Genomic DNA, 18,163 nt, shown 5'->3' on the forward strand with positions numbered 1-18,163 from the left:
AGTGTTGTATTTGTCTCCACTTCAGGCTCACATCCCCTTCTTACACCAGGAATATCTAGATAGATTCAATCCTCCACCATTATCCTTTCTCAGACGTCCCTACAGCACAGCTGTGGGAAGATACGGTCATTGCTGGTGCCCGCACTGTAATCATTTAGTGTCTGCCACCACTCTTTTTTTTCCTTTGATAAAAGTAAATCATTAAGTTATGAGAATTCCATATTCTCTACATCTTTGCCAACACTCACTTGGTATTTCCTTTTTTTTTTTTTTAAACTTAACCGCTCTGGTGGGTGGGCTTCCCTGGTGACTCAGCAGTAAAGCATCTGCCTGAAATGCATTTGATGCGGGTTTGATCCTTAGGTCGAGAAGATCCCCTGGAGAAGGAAATGGCAACCCACTCCAGTATTCTTGCCTGGGAAGTTCCGTGGTCAGAGGAGCCTGGTGGGTACAGTCCATGGGGTCACAAAAGAGTCGGACATGACTTAGCAAATAAACCACCACCACCACTGGGGTGGGTGATAGCAGTATTGAACTGTGGTTTTGTTTGCATTTCCCTGATGACTAATGAAACTGATATGCATATGTCTATTTGCCATTTAAATATCCTCTTTTTTGATAGGGTCTGTTCAAGTCATTTGCCCATTTTTCCATTGGGTTTTATCTCTTTTTTCTTATTTATTTGTAGAATTCTTTATATATTATGGATCCAAATCTAAATTGGATATAGGTATTGTGTTGCAGAAAAGGGGACCCCTTCCAGGGCCCAAAACTGGGCTCTTGTCTAACACTCAGAAATGAATTGTCCAAGGAGACACATGTGCTGACAAAGCAAGAGATTTTATTGGGAAAGGGAACCCGGGAGGAGAGCAGGAGGGTAAGGGAACCCAGGAGAACAGTTCTGTTACATGGCTTGCAGTCTCAGGTTTTACGGTGATGGGGTCAGTTAGAGTCTTCCCTGGTGGTGCACACCTTGTTCAGCCAAATGGATGCCAGAGAGGATTTTGGGAGGTGGTCGGACATGTGGTATCTCTTTTGACCTTTCCCGAACTCTTCTGGTTGGTGGAGGCTTCTTAGTTCCATGTTCCTTACAGGGACCTTCTGTCCTAAAACAACTTATACAAATGGTTACTATGGTGCCTGGCCAGGGAGGATGGTTTCAATCAGTGTGCTTCCCCTAACAATTACAAATATATTTTCCTACCCTGAAACTTAATCTCTTCATTCTCTCGAATGTGTCTTTTGAGAATAAAGCTGAGTTTTCAGTTTTTCCCCTTACTGCTTAGCTGAGTCCTCTTTAAGAATCCTTTACCTATTCCAAAATTATTAAGATACATGTTCCTATGCTTTTTAAAGGAGATACTTTGTTGTCTTTTATATTTATATTTGCAGTCTCTCAGAAGTTGATTTTCGTTTATGATTTGAGTCAAGACTCAAGAGTCATTTTACCCCCAGTAGATACCTACCTGAGTCCAAATCACATAGTTAAAAGACCACCCTTTCCCAAATACTTTCCCTTGTTATCTTTTTTATATATCAAGTGACTGTCTATTTCTGACATGCCTGTTATATATATATCTGCTTCAGACTCCATTGGGTTCCATAGGTCTATTTGTTTATTGTTTGCTTCCAGCAGTCTCAAGTCTCCAACTTTATGGTGACTCAGATGATGAAACATCTGCCTGCAATGCTGGAGACATGGGTTTGATGCCTGGGTCAGGAAGATCCCCTAGAGAAGGGAATGGAACCCACTCCAGTATTTCTGCCTGGAGAATTCCATGGATAGAGGAGCCTGGCAGGCTACAGTCCATGGGGTTGCAAAAAGTCAGACATGACTGAGTGACTAACACTTTGACTTTAACATAGTAGAAAGCCTCTAGCTTTGTTGTTCTGTAGCATTGTCATGGGCATTTTTTAAGTGTCATGCTAACAGTATATGATTCTTCAAATGGGCTGTAAACAAATTTTATGTAAGAGAAAGATGACAAAATCAATGAGAGAAATTTATGCATGTTGTAAGATAATAGTTACTCTATTTTGATTTTGCAAATTTTGCAGTTGGGATTGTTGATGAGAGATGATTGTATACAGAGAAACAGATTCTGAGGGGATTTGACTGAGGAAAATAAGAGACAATAAAGATGAATTAAAGTGGTATTTAGAGTAGGAGAGTGAGCACAAAGAACATCTGTCTTTATCAAATCATATACCAAAAGAAATACTTACGTATAACTAACATATAACGTGGTGAACCTCAAAAAATTAGAGTGACTGCATCTAGAAATAAATTTCTGAAGAGAGTTCCATTTTGAATGGATTATGATTAAAATCCACATAGAAAAAAAAAAAATCAGACCACAGACTTGCTTTATATTTTAGCTTGTCTACCATTTTCCTCTTGAAGGCGCCACAAAAGAAAAATCTTAACTAGAAGGAACCTCTTCACTCTGAATTGCTACTCAGCCTATGGTGTATGTACAGCTGCAGGAAAAACTCATGGGCTAATGACATTACAAATGATGGGAATGCACATGCTTTCTTACGTCCAGAGAAGAGGAGAAATAGAGAAATGTAAAGAAGCAAACATTGTATTTCTTGGAGCATATCAAGCAGATTTATCAAATGTTTACTCCTCGTTGTCTGGACATTAGGACTCCTTGCTGCCTTATTTAGAAACGCCTTCATGGGTTTTCTAATTTAAATCCACGGTATCGATCAAATACGATAGCTTTAGCTCGCAAATACCTAGAGCTGGAGAGGGCTTAGCTAAGTTAAACGTGTTGAAAAATGAAGCTTCTAGAATGGAATCCATGAAGGGTGAGAAATAGTTTTATTTTATATGGTTTGCAGGGAAGGAGACCAGTTGGACTTTAAAAGATAGTTTCCATAGCTACTGGGCTGAATCAAAAGAAAATGCTGTCACAGCATTTTTCCCCTTGCTACCTTTACTGCTAGATGGTAGGTACCAGGCCACGTCGTTATTAAGAAGTGAATTATTCCATAGATGAAATGCTTCAATCTAGGATCTGCTGGAAGCAAACTTGCTTTGTTGTGAGAATGCTGTCACCTATCTTAGATTTGACTAGAACTGCCTTTCTCTTCAAAAACGTCTTTAGAAAGGTTCTCTCCAGGTAGAGTTCTGTTGAGCAGCTCCCTACCAACTGAAATTCTATTTCATGATTTAAAAAATGGGGGCTACACTTAAATTATAGAAGAGTCTAGGCTTTTACTGCTCTTGACATTTTTTCTTAAAAGTGAAAGTGAAAAGTGAAGTTGCTCAGTCATGTCCGACTCTTTGCAACTCCATGGACTGTAGCCTACCAGGCTCCTCTGTCCATGGGATTTTCCAGGCAAGAGTACTGGAGTGGGTTGCCATTTCCTTCTCCAGGAGATCTTCCCAACCCAGGGATTGAACCCGGGTCTCCTGCATTGTAGGCAGATGCTTTACCGTCTGAGCCACCAGGGAAGACATCTTCTTAAAAGATTGGTACAAAGAATGATTTCTCAAAGGACCCTAAAATTGATTGCTTTGACATCATTATAATAAGGTCAGCCAAAACCAATATACACTTAAAATCCAAAACAATGTTAGGACCAAGTTTTCTTTTTTTAAAATTTTGGATACAAGCTACACATTATATATCATGTTACTCTGGTTTTATACTCATCTGATATTTGTGCCACAGTGGTCTTCATCTTTTGTATAAAGTCCTCTGTAGTATGGGCCTTTTATTAAAACACCTTCCCAATAATAATTTGTAATGGACGAGAGAAGGAGGAATAGACATTCACTTTTTGCTTTAATGCTCATGTGTCTCCCAACTGAGAATTGTAGAGTCTTTGAGTACCTCTATTTTTTTTTTTCAAAGATGCTTGTCTAATCATTTATATTTCTTTTAAGGCTGATAGATCCAACCTGATTTCTAAGAAAGGTCCTACTGATAGTGCATACAGTAGCTGTATTCTTTCCAAGGATTTACCAAAGTTTGCATTGACATAGTTCATGGTGACATTTCCTTTAACCATTCACTCAGCCACTTTTATAAACCCACAGTCCATTTAAGAAGTATGAGCTATATGTCAAACTCAAAATTCATCCCACACCCCCTTTCCCCGCCTTAGTGTCCGTACGTTTGTTTTCTACAGTCTCTGTCTCTAATTCTGCTTTGCAAATAGGTTCATCTGAACCATTTTTCTAGGTTCTACATGTATGTGTTAATATATGATATTTGTTTTACTATTTCTGACTTACCTTCACTGTATAAAATAGGTAACTAATGAGAACCTACTGTATAGCAGGGGGAACTCAGTGATTTGTGGTGACCTAAGTGGGAAGGAAATAGAAAAAAGAGGGGAGATATGTATACATATGATTGATTCACTTTACCCTATAATAGAAAATGGCACAACTTTGGAAAGCAACTATATTCCAATAAAAATTTTTAAAAAATATAAAAGAAGTATGAGCTTGCTCTCTAAATAGAGCTTCAAGGCAAATATCCTGCCTCCTCATTCTGACTCAATTGCTTCTTTGAAACCCCATCTAGAAATTCTAGAACCACTACTGTTTGTCTCTGGATGTCCCTTCCATGAGCTTCCCTGATGGCTCAGTGGGTAAAGAATCTGTCTACAATGCAAGAGACCCAGGAGATATGGCTTCAATCCCCGGGTCAGGAAGATCCCCTGGAGGAGGGCATGACAACCTGTTCCAGTATTCTTGCCTGGAAAATCCCATGGACAGAGAAACCTGGTGGACTATAGTCCATGGGGTCACAAAGAGTTGGATATGACTGAGTAGCAGCAGCAGCAGTCCACTGCATGCTAGAGCCAGTTTCTTGTTTTTAAAATACATTCACCTTTTTTTGATGCAAGGGTGTCTCCCTTTCTTTAGAGTAGATTGTGATTCCAGGAATAAGTCAAAGTTAATTTTTCTGAATGCACTATCAGTTGTTTTTGTGGTTTTTAAAAAGAAAAAGGAAACAGGGTATTTATACATTCAATGCTGACAGCATTGGTTATTTTCAGGAATTGGATGAGTAATTCCAAATAGAGATTGAGCTCTTTTGTCTTGATCATGTTTATTTTTAATGCACCAGCTATCCCTATAATCCATATCACTCGTCTCATCCTGAGATTCAGCTATCTAGGAGACAACCCTGGGGGTAGGCCAATTGGGCAAAAACACATTCCTGGGATATCTGAAAGGAGGAGGGTTATTAGCCCCCTGCAGATATGGGGGAGGAACAGAGAGCTGTGTGGCAGGGTAGATAAAAACTAGGAGAGAAAAAGCCATTTACTCCTCAAAAGGAGGAGAAAGGATCTCCCTAGACAGGCATATGTCACATCTCTGGGAACTTCCGCTGGAAACAAATGATGGTTCCAGGCTATGACTTGTTGCATCCATTGCTGAGTGCTGGCATATACCTCTGTTTATAAATACAAATTGTATTTTGCAAACATGATGTAAATAAATCTTCTTGGGAAGACCCAAAAGTCAGATTTCAGGGCTTGAAATTGCCAGTGATTTTGGTAATGTTTGAGCTCCTCAGCAACGGTATGAAATGTTCATGGATATTTACATGGGAATTTTTATTTATGACTGGTAAGTAGCACTGCTGATTCTGAACTAAAACCCCAGAAAGGGAGGAGAAGGGAGTTCTTTGACCTCTGAAAACAAACAATTTCTGGGATGAAATTCCAGAAAATATCAATAGTTGTTTAGAAGCATGGCGTGGGAATGTTGCACCAGGGCAAAGCCTATGAACTTTGCTAAAACCTTTAACTTGGTTTTGAAAAGCCAGTTTTATTTGCCTGTTAGTCCCAGATGAGAAGCAGAAAGTGAAGCCCATGTTGAGGATTGCATTGTAGAATAAGAAAACAAAAAAGGAAGAAAGCTTAGAAACTCAAGATTGTTTATAGATACACCAAAATATTAGCAGCTGATCATGTTGGCAGAGTGGATGCAAGGGAGCAACATGTCACCAAATGCTTTTATTTGAAATAAGATTAATCTTCTATCCTGAATGAAAATAGAGGCAAACAGCAGCCATCCAGTGTGTGCTTTGTAAATCACGTTATTAGGGCTTGCTTAAAGCGTTCACCTAGTATTCTATTGATATATGGAGTTGGTTGGTGGGGCCGCCATATGCCGGCTTGGGCCTGAGCCAGGGATGCACACAAGAAGGCTTTTGCATTCCAGTCGTCCACCCCTGCCTGGCAAAAGGCACTTTTTGTGCGTGGCATAAGTGGCCAAGTTATTTGTACACAATGGGAAGCTGAAATTTCATTTTCACGTGAAATTAGTGAATAATGGCTTTCAAGACTCACTGAATAAGCATGCCCAAGACACAGTCAGCATTTTAAGTCTGTCTACAGGACGCCAGCCATCTGGATGAGAAATAAATCAGTTATGCAGTTACTTTGGGGGCCTCAGAGGTGGGACATAGGGAAGGCAAAATGCACTAGTGCTGCACTAAAGCTTTTGCTTTTCACCGAGGCTTTGGTGCAGTCCAATTTTGTCACTTCTGCGATTCCATGTCACTTTTCTACTGACCTGATGTACCAAGCCAGACATTCATGCCTTGATGTGCACTTGTGTTCTTTACTGTGTATCTGTTTAATGTTTTTTATCAGTTTTATTACTTTTTTATCTTTTTGAAATATACCTACATGTTAATTTTGGATTTTAGACTCCAAGAGAATAGATATTCTGTTTGCCTAGTGAAGTTCAAAACTGTAGAATATACAGTTATACCGTTATGCAGTTCTAGAAATGATACTTTCCCCAAATGGTGTGATGATAAGATCTCCTTTTCTGCTAACTTAAAGATTGTTAAAATACCACTTTTTGAAAAAAATCTGATTTCATTTTTGGTAGACTGTGATTTGAAAAAATGAGAGCAGGGTTATTTATTTTGAGATGGTAAGATCTTGGTAATTTATCTATGTATAATAATTAAAACAAAGCATGAAAACTAAAATGAGAGAAGCAGATGGAACATCCCCTAGGTGAGTATGAACATTTGTTCTAAAAAATGAAACAAGTGCCAGCAAGGTGTATCATTATTTTCTTTCAATTACACCTGATTTTGATATTTTAAAAATGTTAGAAAAGCAGGGATTCAGCTTTATTTACCTTGTTTTGGTTTCCTTCAAAAATCCTTTGGAATTTAGAACATGAATAGGATGTAAGTGAAAAATAGAGATATTTGAAGGTAATCAATTAATGGGCTATAAAATAATTCCTTGGCTTGATAATTTTGGGGGTAAAATCAGAATCTAGCTAATGCGTTCAGATACTCCAATTTTCCTATGGTTTGGTTCTATATAGAAAAGGTTAACAGTTTATAGGAAAAAATGAAGGATCAGTAAGGTTTCTTTAATTTGCTAGAATTCCATGGTATAGTACTTCATAGACTATATTATTCAATATATATATTGAGAACAGAACTATTTGTTTCATGCTTCTGTAATTTTGTTGATTCACATATTGCTCTGAATAAATAGGCCATCAGCTGGAGTTTCACTGTCCTTTGCAATTTGAGCTATGCACTGAAAATATATTACTTATAATGGGATTCAGCTTGTAACTTTATCATGTGAGCTATACACATTAATTAATTTTGAGGCAGCTGCTCATTACAAATTTTTTCTGGTAAACATAACAAGTGAGCATATTTTGGAAGATGCCACCACATGATGTATTAAATGGATTTTGATAAAGGCATTTGGCTGATTTGACTGGCAGGTATAAAAAATTTCATATTTATGGGAATCCAGCCTGAGTAACTGTAAAATGGTATTTTAAAACTAGTTTTTACGTTATGGATTTTAGGTATGCCACGTGTGTGGTGTCTGACTCTTTGCGACCCCATGGACTGTAGAAGCCACGCTTCTTTGTCCATGGAATTCTCCAGGCAAGAATACTGGAGTGGGTTGCCATGCCCTCCTCCAGGGGATCTTCCCAACCCAGGGATCAATCCCAGGTCTCCCGTGTTGCAGGCACATTCTTTACTGACCTAATAAAGAAATTGGATTGGTTATTAACTTGCAATAGGCGATATATTACAAGGTACCAGGTAGACTAATATGAAATGAAAGGGGACTTACTAATCCTCTTTTATCTACTCCTCTTGCTTTGTCATGAGAAAACTGAGACCAGAGAAGTGGTAATTTATCTGAAACCATATAAATGGTAGAAGAATGGAAGCATGAGCTCAGCCTCTTGACACTTTAAATGCTCTCTCATGCATCATGAATTCATGGAACCATGTCTAGGTAAAAATGAGATTAAATGAGAAGTTACCATAGATGCAATTCACTTGGAAAGAAGAAAGAATGTTTGCTCTGGAGGGTACACACCTGAGGCTGCCGAGAAAAGCTGTGGAGTCTTTTCTGGAAGTCATTTAAGAAAAGGCTAGAGAAGTATAAGTACTGGATAGTAGAGGTATTAACCTAATGAAAGCATGAAAAGAGTGTTTTTAAAAAAAGCTGGCGTCATGTGAACACTTAACTGAGGCATGTTAGATCTACTTCCCCAATCAGGGATCTAACTTAAGCCCCCTGCCTTGGGAACATGGAGTCTTAGCCACAGGACCACCAGAGAAGTTCCACAAGAAGAGTTCTTTAGCTGCCTTCTGAGAGCTTGGATTTCCTCATCTCTTCCTGTGGTCTACCTTTTCCATCCAATGGGATGATTCCTATGAAATTATGCATTAAATTCACCCTCCTTGAGACCTATGCTAAATAACAGGTTTCAGTGTTCCTTTGGGATGCTAGGCCCTCCAAACCTGCTTCTACATTTATTTCCTTAGTCTTAAGAAAAGGTATCCTCCGAATCATGATAGTGTAAACCATGCTGGAGAAATCATTTGGGTCATAACTTTTGATGTCTACCTTCTTTTCATTATACTCAGTATTTTATCCCTGTTTGTTTGGGAGCTGTTTTGTTTGACTTTGGATTTGGAATAATAGTCCTATAGTCTGCATACATTTAGAAGACTTAAGAAGGTGAGTCAGTTGCTTTCATGGGTAGCACACGCCCACTTGGGCGTTTTCCCCTTAGAATGAAGTCTAAGAGGAACGAAGTTCCTGTGTTGAACGAAGTCTTCTCAAATAAAGGTGGTTCTTGCCTTGTGTCTAGAATCCTCATAGATGTCTGAGTCTCTGCCTTCTTTCTGGTTCCTATCAGCATCTCCCCAATAGATCAGGTCCTTTTCCTGGTGGCACCAAGGAAGGATTAGCAATGGAGGCCAAAGTGACTATAATTCCAGCCTGGTTGGTCAGAGTGGGCAAAGATGCTTCCTGCTCAGCAGCAAGGCGCCTGAGCTCTTGGCTCTTGAAAGTCATTTAGTGTGTGTGGGCTTCTTTGGAGATGACTTGCCTTGGGAGATTGAGTTCTTTCACCTGATCCTGTTCCTCTTCAGTACCTCAAACAGATAAACTATCCATATTCAGAACTTAAATCTAGGAAAGGACATCCATCACATTCCTGTTGCATTAAAAGCAGGGGGAGATGAGAAAGGGATAAAAGAGGTACTAATAAAATTAAGAGGTGTCAGTTTGTGGAGGGAAACTAAGATGTGTCAACTTTCCATCACTTGGCCAAGCTAACTAACTTCAGGGTAATGAAAATTGTGTATTCTCTCTTTCATGAGAGCACATACGTTTTCAGTGGCAAGAGTCACTCCTTCTAATGAATCTCCCAGCCGGAAACAACACTGGTGGGATCCAGTATCTCCACCTTCTGGCTAACTTGCTTTCAACTTGTGGTGTGGTCAGCAAAAGTGACTTGACAGTGAAGGTAAGAGTTGCCCATCCAAACTAGTCTGAGTTTGAGGTTTCCCTCCCTCCCATGTGGAGTTAGAGTTGCATCATTTCTCAAGTGTTCCTATTAGAGCAGAGCTGATTGGTACCATGGCCCCTAGAGAAACAATACTTTAATGTGGAGATGAGGCCACCCCTTGAAGGGTTATTTTTCAAAGCATCAGCCTCAGCTCCATGGGCTTCCCTGGCAGCTCAGATGGTAAGGAATCTGCCTGTAGTGTGGGAGACCTGGGTTCCCGGGTTGGGAAGATCCCCTGGCAGAGGGCATGGCAACCCCCTCTAGTATTCTTGCCTGGAGAATCCCCATGGACAGAGGAGCCTAGTGGACTGCAGTCCATGGGGTTGCAAAGAGTCGGACATGACTGAGTAACTAAGCACAGCACAGCACAGCTCAGTGATGTTTTTCTCCTTTTGTGGTTCCATCTTTCATGGTATTTATCACCTTGTAATGCCTTTGTTGACACATTTGCTCACCTACCAGATTGTGAGCTTCAGGAAGGCTATTCTGTATCTTGTTCTCCTGGGGATATCTCTGATGGCCAGCCCAGAGAGGAACTCAAGAAATGTGTGTGGCATTAATGCATCTTGAATGAATAAATGAACAAGTTGTATGAAAATAGATGCTTTCAAAATATTGAAAAGCTTTTAAAAAAATTCTTAGTACAGTATTCTAAAACTTCAGTCTCGTTTAATATCATTTAGTGTGCTTTTACCTGTCAAATGTTTTATAAAACAAAGCAATACCTGCCTAGACTCTTGATTCTGAGTTAGTGAAATCTGAATTAAAATTGTCTTATCTCTACCAAGAAAGGGGTACTTTGTTACACTTTTACACACACACACACACACACACACACACACACACACACACACACAGCCTATCGCTGCTTGCTGCTGCTGCTGCTAAGTCGCGTCAGTCGTGTCCGACTCTGTGCAACCCCATAGACGGCATCCCACCGGGCTCCCCCGTGCCTGGGATTCTCCAGGCAAGAATACTGGAGTGGGTTGCCATTTCCTTCTCCAGTGCATGAAAGGGAAAAGTGAAAGTGAAGTCGCTCAGTCGTGTCCGACTCTTAGCGACCCCATAGACTAGCCTACCAGGCTCCTCCGTCCATGGGATTTTCTAGGCAAGAGGACCGGAGTGGGGTGCCGTTGCCTTCTCCGCTATCTCTGCTTAGAAGTGCATTAATTTGTTTTCATAATTAGTCAAGGCAGAGTTTTTTAAACAATACTTTTGTTTCCTGAACTACATTCTCTAGATTCATTAAATAGGAGCAGTTCTTATTGGTGAGTTTCTGCTTTATGTTGAAACCCTGGATTTTTTTTACAATGAGGACAACTTTGTAATTTCCAGCTATGGAGGTTATAGACTTGTCACTGACATGCTCAAGTCTGATTTGCCATTTTAATTTGATTTGTTTGAAGGGTATGCATAAAAGGCTATGATTTTCTAAGTAGCAGATTAATAGTCTATTCCAGTAGCTATATTTACCTGACCTGGAACTCAAATGCCTTTTGATTGGTTATAGTTAATCTTAGTATTTCCAACTTCTACTAGTATACTAATTTCAGGGATATATTTAAATGCAATTTCATGTTTTCATACCCTCTTCTGTGGAATACAATGAATCAGAGGTAGATGTTTTACATTATGTTGCTTGCACATACCTGAGAATACACTGGCTTTGCCTTTAGATGGGTCAGAGTCCTTAAGTGTCTACTTGTGCTGGTCACTTCACCAGCATTTTCCAAACTACCTTTTCTCAGATCTAAAACACACTGATTGAGTAAGGACAGTCACTGCTTATAATTCATGGTAGTGATGTTCTAGAAGCTTACTACAAACATTGATTTAGTGAATAATGAATCATCGCTCTTAAGGGAAATACAGAGTTTGGTTTCTACTAGCCTGTGGTGATAATGTTTTCATCATCCAATCAGCGCTTTATCTTCATGCATGTTCTATGTATTTTTTTTTAAATACCTTATTTAATATAGTTGATACATTAACATTGAGCTCATGGCTAACAGCATTGTAACTCATACCTGAATGAAACTGATCTAACATATATGTTTTATATGTAAGATACATCATAGCTTTTTTTCAGTTAAGAACAATATATGACATTTCAGCACTACATTTGAGGGCCAAAACAGCAAAAACACAGAAGTGTGAAAAGACATGGCACTAAGTAGAGCATGGAAAGGATGCTTGTTTATGGTATGAGAGCCACAGAGTATTGTCCTGTTCACCCTCAGCTGGCAATGTGGGCATTGATGACTCACATTTTCTGCTGCTCTATTCATGTTTGCAAATGATCATGAAAACACCTCAAGTATTGATTTTGGGGTTGCAAATACATTTTACTGAGTAGGCAAATTTGCAAATATGTAATATATAAATAATGAGAAATGATTATATTATCATGTGTGCATGCTCAGTTGCTAAGTCATGTCCAACTCTGTGCAACTATGTGGACTGTGGCCTGCCAGGATCGTCTGTCAATGGTATTTCCCAGGCAAGAATACTAGAGTGAGTTGCCATTTCCTTCTCCAGGGGATCTTCTGGACCCAGGGATCGAAACCAGGGATCAAGCCCACATCTCCTGCATTGGCAGGCAGATTATTTACCACTGAGCCACCAGGAAAGCCCCTGATTACATTATCACTTGAGTTTAAAGGTAGAGAATCTGAGACTTAGATGTTAGAAAAATTCAGTTCAGTAATCATCTACTAAGGCCTGCTGGGCATTGAACATGATACTGAGGGAGACATGGTCCATGATTCTAGGCTTGGCCCCTAGTTGTCAACTGGCCTAATGACTCAGGTCTATATTTGTATAGACTTAAGAATGAAGTGCTTACTCTGTCTGAATAATATTTATTTTTTAGTTCTTGCTTTAACATTGGCTGTTCTTATAGAAAGCAAAACCAATCTTTAAAACTTTAGATAAGTATTTTAAAAGTAAGATTTGATGTCACACTTTCTATTATCTTTCTCTGAAAATTAGAACAAATCTACAGAATTTAGCTCATGGCAAAGGGCTAAGAGTCAGAAGCAGAAGTCAACAAAACTGCAGGCTAGTCTAGATTTTGTTCTTGACAGATTTCTCCAGATGTGAGCAATGTGTCAAGAAATCCATGATGGTCAGTACTGGAATTAATGTTCCTAAGGCTGGCTTCTCAATCATGGTGTATCAGTGCCAGAGAGATCTAGATTCACCATTTCTCAAAATGAACCTATCAAGGTCCAGAAAACTAATACTAAGTACCCTGCATATGAACCTTCAAGTTGCAAACTTTCAAAGATGCAAATGTGCCCCTGTTGCCAGCTGTTGTACTGCTGTACTTTTCAAGATACTGTACTGTAAGATTAAAAGGGTTTTGTTTTTTGTGTTTGTTTATTTATTATTTGTGTGAGAAGTATTACAAACTTATTACAGTACAGTACTATACAGTTGACTGTGTTAGTTGGGGAACTAGGCTAACTTCGTTGGACTTAATGAACAAATTGGACTTGTGAACATGCTCTCAAAACAGAAATCATTCATATGTAGGGGACTTACTCTGGTCCCACAGTTTGAACAGAAGAGTGAACTAATACATTTTATTTAATTTGTTTAAAAGTGTTATGGGAGAGTAAACTTAAAAGCATCTGCTTGTATATTCAGATTATCCTTGTTTCTGATTTGACCTATTCAGAGTAGATCCCTTGAAATTCTGCCCTGTGCTTCAGCTGATCTAAGACTGTTTATCACATTGCTATCATCCCTTGTAGAAACTGGAATTCTGTCCTTGAAACTTAAACTCCCAGCTGACCACTAGCTTTGAAATCCCCTTCATAGAACCTGGCTTTTGGAAAACATTCTGGACTTTTCCAAATCTGGACCTTTCCCCATACCTGTCAGAAGGTGCTTCTCTGAACTGCGTGCCTGAATTTCCTATTTTGAACTCTTAGGCCTGCTCTTAAGGGTAGGGGCAGGGGTGGCTCAAAGGTCCTCGCCTTGCCATCTGGCACTTCTGGTTACAGACACTGCTGGGGAATTTTTGCTGGAATCATCCTTGGTTTGATCATGTTTCAAAGGCAGTGTAAAATTCCATTCATAACCAACAACAAATTAGGTTCCACAGAATCTCCTCTGAAGGTGTGTGGCTTGAAGGAGTTTAGTGCAATGGTTTAAAGTTCAAATGACTGTTCATTTAGAAGGTCTTATTACTCATCTGTAAGAAGGATAGATTTGTGAGAATTCAATAAGATAATAGAGGTAGCAGCATATAAGACAGTGGCTACCACATTTAATGGCTCAATTAGTACTATCTAATTGTATTATGGATTTTTTTTTACTCTTCTCCAACTCCAGCAAATTATCAGCATCATCTCTGAAATACCTGATCAGATTGTACTTTATATGTAAGATGGTTTGTATTCAAATGTAGTTAGGTGTACATATAATGCATATAAAGTTATGAAATAGGAAACATCAATTAAATAGATTGTTCATAAACTTGGACTTCTGAAAACATACATTCTATTTTGATTTTTTATTTCAGTATAGTAGAAATGAACTTTGCAGCAAAAATATGTTAATATGGGGATGCTGGCCAGAATATGAAAATAACTTCACTTACACAGTTGAACATTCTGTTTATACATTGCAAGAAATGAGCATTGGTAAAATTAGAGACCAAAGTAGTAGTTTATAAGTTCTAGCTTTTGGAGGACAGGGGCCATTGTGGATGTGTGAACTTTTCAAAACCCTGTGTCTTCCATATTGACTTAAATATAACAGGTCAATGAATATAATGTTGAATACAGAATTGCAACTTGTATTGTTACCCTTTCCTCTGTTTCTCTCTCTACTTTCTTTTTTTCTTTAATGATTTCCTCCCCGTGCCCCCGACCATATACTGGCATTGACTGATTTTGACAGCACTGCAGGTTTTCCCAGTGAGGAGCAGTTAAAACAGAAAAGCTGGCTGGTTGAATAGATTCAGTGTGGTTCCTTCTGCAAGTGCTTATCTTGTTCTCTGGTCGCTTTGTGATTGTTATTACTTTCAAAAGGCATTTCTTTTTCATCTGGACACTCAGATTATATAGAAGGAGACTTTTTCCTATTGAGGGATATTCTTATCAGGATGTTTTTCTTCTATTTTATAAATAATAGTATTATTAGACATAGGATGAGGCTCTCTTGTAGTTAGTGCCAAAAGAAACAATACAATAGGGCATGTGCAGCAGGGGGTGAGCCAGATAGAGCAGCTATCTTGTTTTCCTTGCCTGCCTTTAATCAATGCACGTATTCTCTAAAAATGTTCTTATCCATCTTTTGTGGGCACTGTTTTGTGAATTTCCTTCCTTTCTTCCTTTCCTTTTGTGACAGTGTTTCTGTTTCTTTAATTTATCAAGGTGTCACATACAACAGACTTATTGTATTGTACTAAAGACATTCTCCATTTGCAAGAAAATCTGTCTGTTGCTAGGTTTGCTTTTCTTTTGGACTAACTTGGACATTGCTGTTTTGCCTTTGATCTTAAGAATGTGTTTCAGCTCCGGACTTGTCTATCAGTAATTTAAAAAAAAAAAAAATGAATTGAGCCCTTCACCACAGCAGGTATATTGTCCTTCTTTAATGGAATTCCCATCTATGATGATCTGTTTTTATTGTGACTTTCAAGGACTGCACCTTTCTTGTATGTGGATGCCTACAGAATCCTTTTCTCTTTGTTTTGTTTTCATTTTTGTCTTTTAGACATGAGAATGTAGCCAAGGAGCAAAGAAAATAACAAAGCATTTGTGATCAAGAATGTTTTTAGCTACAAATCTCAGGTTTATCATTATCCACTAAAAAAGTACATTATTTCTTTACCTGTTTAGTTGTAGGGGAGATGATTACACAGAAGCCATACAAAACTTGAGTGAATGTCTTTTTTGAGCTTGGAAAAATGGCTAGAATCAAAAGGAAGTCAACCCCTTGGTAATTTACACATTCTATTTGCTTTTATGTAAAATTTATTAATCTCTAGTGCATTTCTTTTGGAGAAGCAAATTTAAAAATCATTGAAGTGATGAATGCTCGAAATAACTTTGGCTTTTATTTGCTGCAGTCAAAAGCAGCTACCTTTAGTACATTTATTTTTTGAAGATTGATCCCATTTATTGCCTGTTTCAGTTTTTGTTGGATGTGATAGACATTGTAATCATTTTATTTCAGAGTAAATAGCTGTTGAGTTACTTATCTAGCAAGTAACTGCTTTTGATGTAATAAACAAATTGTTCTCTGTTTTATATCTTAATTTAGTTAAGCCCTGATACTGACTTGGTCCTACATCACATATGAACATAGTAAAATGGGGCTGTGTGACTGTATCTTTCTTAGTAAGCTGAATTGCTCACCCACTTGCTTCAGTTGTGTCCGACTCTTTGTGAACCTATGGACTGTATCCTGCCAGGCTTCTCTGTCCATGAGGATTCTCCAGGCAAGAATACCAGCGTGGGTTGCCATGCCCTCCTGCAGGGGGTCTTCCCAATCCAGGGATTGAACCCACATCTCTTTACGTCTCCTGCATTGGCAGGCAGGTTCTTTACTACCAGCACCACCCAGAAACCCCCAGTAAGCTGAATAGGTCAGATTAAAACCCAATAAGATACACAGTAATATAGAGTCAATGAATTTGTTAAGTATTTAGCATGTTTTGTAGTTTGTACAGATTTGTTCATGTCACCAAACATTTTTCTTATAAACACAATTAGCCTAGAAGGAGCACTGGTTTGATTCCTATAGATAATGACTCTGTTCTTGCTCAGACTTTAATTATTCTCAACAAGGTAGTCAGCCTCTTTGACACTTCATTTTCTCCTCTCTAAAATAAGAGGGAGCTGTGAAAGATCTCTTTGGGCTCCCACATTAGTGGCCTGTGATCTCTAAGATAGATTAGAAGCACCAAACAGTTACTTTCTCTTTCTTAGTATCTGCCACAATGTACAGAGTTGTCATTAGCAGCATCCCCTGGAAGCAGATTGGGTGGAACATTCATTGTGAAACAGGAGCTTTTACATAAAGTATTGTACATTAGGCAACTAAAGCTGGTCAGAAGTCATGAAACAAAAAACTTGTCAAAGTTATTAGTCTTTCACCCTTAGAAACAGAGATAGCAGCTGCTGTGATCTTACTCAAATTGTGTTCCATCAATGGAAAAACTGATGTTCAACTCTATTTCCAAAATGATAGCTGAAGGAAATGAAAGAGGCGCATCTTCATGGGCAAAATAACTGACTAGATCTTGTAGAAGGAAAACTAGAGACTTCAGGTCTTTAATATTAAAGTCCTGGATTGTCAATAAATGAAAAAGAATACTGGAAGAGAAGTGTGCAAAAAGCCCAAAAGGCAACCAGTTAGCACTGAGTTGAAAAAATCTGAGAATTAGAGAAGCATTGGATTTGATTAGTACCGGAAATGTTTCCTCTAGCAATTTTTTCTGTCCTTGTGTTTTTTCCCATGTGAGTGTCTGGCTCACTAATACTTAACCTCCTACCAGTTGGAGATGAAAATGGTTATAAGCATGAACACTTCCATACAGCTTGCCAGCCACTGTTCTACATACTTTATAAAAAATAATGCATTAATTCCTATAGCAACCCTAAAAGCAGGTGTAGGACATTGAGTGTATGAGACAAGAGAGGCAGTAGGTGACAAGCAGCCCCTGAATTATAGTGGGTTATAAACGCAGTGGTATATTTCTTACCGTAGCAGGAGTCTGTGGTGCATCTGCTGCTTGGCTTCAAGGCTGCCTCACTCCAGGACCCAGACCAGCCTCTTTCTCAAACAATGCTGATCACAATGAGAAAGATAATAATGGCAGATTTTGTCCTAGCTCTACAAGTTTCTGCCCCAAAGTTACACATGTTCCTTCTCAACATTTCATTGCCAAAGTGGGTCTCCTGCCAAGCCTGGTATCAGTGAGGTGGGAAAGTCAAAATATTTCCCCAGAAAAGGAGCAGTCTATATTTGTGAGTGATAGTACATTCTGTCTCAGGAGGGTAAGTAACTTCCCCTCAGTCAGTGAGTTGGTGGGTGGGTGAGCTTGGATTCTGAACCCACGCAGTCTGGTTGTAGAGTCTGTTCTGTTAACCACACCTCTGTTCTGCCTCTTCTGTTGTTGACTCTCAAAGGGAATGAAAATGGATTTTGAGAGTTTCTTGTGAAATTCACACAGATCTTTAGTGTCTATATTACTGAACAACAATGCACCAAGAAAAATTGTTAGCTCCAGCTAGAATTATACCTGCCCAGGTGGCACAGTGGTAAAGACTTCACCTGTCAATGAAGGAGATGCAAGAG

General features: G+C 38.9%; 1 protein-coding gene, 1 long non-coding RNA gene and 1 other non-coding gene across 4 annotated transcripts in view; 1 reads left to right on the forward strand and 2 right to left on the reverse strand.

The window, feature by feature from the left end:
* Nucleotides 1-18,163, forward strand: part of NCKAP5 (NCK associated protein 5) — a 1,233,002-nt gene that overhangs the window by 586,310 nt on the left and 628,529 nt on the right. The window lies entirely within an intron of this gene.
* LOC145543425 (uncharacterized) lies at nucleotides 822-17,616 on the reverse strand. Its single transcript, XR_014080708.1, has 2 exons — nucleotides 17,568-17,616; nucleotides 822-4,324 (listed from the first exon to the last, which is right to left on the reverse strand). It is a non-coding gene; the product is annotated as an uncharacterized LOC145543425 (long non-coding RNA).
* On the reverse strand, nucleotides 3,395-3,466 carry TRNAC-ACA (transfer RNA cysteine (anticodon ACA)). Its single transcript has one exon. It is a non-coding gene; the product is annotated as a tRNA-Cys (tRNA).

Source organism: Giraffa tippelskirchi, chromosome 3 (assembly GCF_054371585.1).
Source record: "Giraffa tippelskirchi isolate mGirTip1 chromosome 3, T2T-mGirTip1v1.2.pri, whole genome shotgun sequence".
Taxonomy (NCBI): domain Eukaryota; kingdom Metazoa; phylum Chordata; class Mammalia; order Artiodactyla; family Giraffidae; genus Giraffa; species Giraffa tippelskirchi.